The sequence below is a fragment of the Gossypium hirsutum genome, chromosome A12, assembly GCF_007990345.1.
Source record: "Gossypium hirsutum isolate 1008001.06 chromosome A12, Gossypium_hirsutum_v2.1, whole genome shotgun sequence".
Lineage (NCBI taxonomy): Eukaryota > Viridiplantae > Streptophyta > Magnoliopsida > Malvales > Malvaceae > Gossypium > Gossypium hirsutum.
The window spans coordinates 80,105,609-80,107,863 of NC_053435.1; the positions used below are offsets into that span (position 1 = coordinate 80,105,609).

At 31.2% G+C, this 2,255-nt stretch overlaps 1 pseudogene; it reads right to left on the minus strand.

Moving 5' to 3' along the window:
* Positions 1-295: 295 nt before the first annotated feature.
* Positions 296-697, minus strand: LOC107919579 (hevamine-A-like; annotated as a pseudogene).
* Between the last annotated feature and the right edge of the window lie 1,558 nt (positions 698-2,255).

The following is a 2,255-nucleotide window of genomic DNA, read 5'->3' on the forward strand; positions in this document are numbered from 1 at the left end:
TTAAATGTTGACCTATCATTCATATTCATATGTATACAATATCAACAAAGTTAAAAAATGTTAGTTTTTCCATTTGCATTAACATTAATATTTTTCATTGTCCAGCAAAACATAAAATTTTCCATTCACACTAACATTTTGACCAAAAATTAAAAAAAATCAAATTGTTGCAATTAAAGTATAAGCTTAAAATGCAAATTTAGACAACAAAACCATATTTAAGAGAAGCAATTGAAAATACATTCATAAAGAAGAGCATATACTTATAACAGTCAGATATTGAATATATTAATTCTTAAACATGGCTCTTGATGGGAGAGCTATATCCACTTTGATCATCATAATACTTGGACCAAAGCATAACACCACCATACTTGGAGGAATTCTTTATGGCAGGGAGAACCTTCGACGTTAGATCATTTACAGGGATGAAACCGCTACCCGCTGCATCCGGAGCTGCCGGTAGTCCAAGAAAAATATTCGTCGCCGGAATATCCGATGTCCATTGTTTCCATGCATCTTCAAGGTTGGCAATATCGGCCGATGAGTATTGACAAGGAGGGTTGTTATAGAATTGGACCCAAACGTAATCAAATAGACCTGTTTTCAATGCATTTCCGATCCATGCATCAGGGAACGGGCATTGAGGAGCCGCCGTTTAGTACACTTTCTTGCCTTTCTTACTTGTTGACACCATTTTTTGGATGAAAACGGGGTCAACTTGGATTTTGAAAATGAAAACGGGAGTCGCCACCAATCTTTTATTAAGGTGTGATTGGATCACCTTGAAAAGTAGTTGCTTTTAATAAACGAGTGGATTTTATTAAAACAACAATTTTGGTCTGCGAAATTTAGAAAACGGGTTCGGGAGTCGGTTACGTACGGGGAAGGATTAGCACCCCCGTAACGCCCAAAATTGGTACCTAGCCGATTACCTGATGTCTTAGTGTCAAACATTGAAACTTTTGAAGATACGATCCTTTTGCTATGCGTTAAAAATTTTAAGAAAAATGGGGCATATTTCACGCAAATCGAGAAAGAAAACCATATCCCGTAAGTTAGGACACAATATTTCAATTTTACGATGAATGAATGCCAAAACTGGTCTATTTTCAAAGATATTAGATGTTATCGGGATTAGGGAAAAGATCGCGTCCCGTGAGTTAGAACACAACCCCTTTTACTAAACCGAATACATTAAAATATAATTAAATCACAAAAAGGCAAAGGATCCGTTCTACGTCGAAAGAAAGAATTACACTCCGTAAGTTAGGACGCAATATCTCGGGCTTTCAGTACGTGAACGGACGTCACAATTTGAAAAGTATTTGATTATCTCGGGTTTAGGAGAACGATCACATCCCGTAAGTTAGAACATGATCTTTTGTTAATCCCCGAGACTATTTTTAAAACTTTGTTGAAAAAGGGTTCGCGTATTTAAGAATTATCGAAGAAATCAAAACCCCGTAAGTTAGGGTACGATTTCTCGATATCTTAATATGAAAATCGGGTTTACGTATGTTGAATAACAAATTGGCAAATAAAGGTGAAACAGTCGATAATAATAGTGACTATTTGAATTTACGAATAAATACATGCGGGAAATATAAAAGGATACGCGGAGGTTAAAATGCATACAAGTATATAAACGTAATGGTATGAAGGTTTTAAATATTTATAAAATATATGTAAATACGTGTATAATATAATAAAATAAAACAAATATATATGGGTATATAAAAAGAGAAATGTATTAGAGTATGAAATATATTTTAGGGTGAGAATGTACATATAAATGCAAGTACATATAGGCATAAATATATATACAATAGGAAATAAATAATAAGTAAATAAGTATACGTATATGTATTAGTATATAATATGTAGGCTCATAAAAATAAATAAAATATGTAATATAGGAATATTAGACAGGTATATAATAAGTACATAATATATTAAGGTTAAAATAAATATATGATGAATATATTTAAAATATGCATAAATAGATATATATATATATATATAAGAATTGGGAACATAATAATATATATAATAAATATGCATAAGTATTAATTAGTAAAAATAATAATAATAAAATAATTATCAAATTTGAATAAATATACAAGCATGTCACATTAAAGATTATAATTAATTAGCAATAAAACTAGGATCTATTTGAATAAAAACTTTAAATTTAGGGCAAAAAAAATGCAAATAAAACGAAGAAGGATCGATTGCAAACGCGCGAAGTTTCA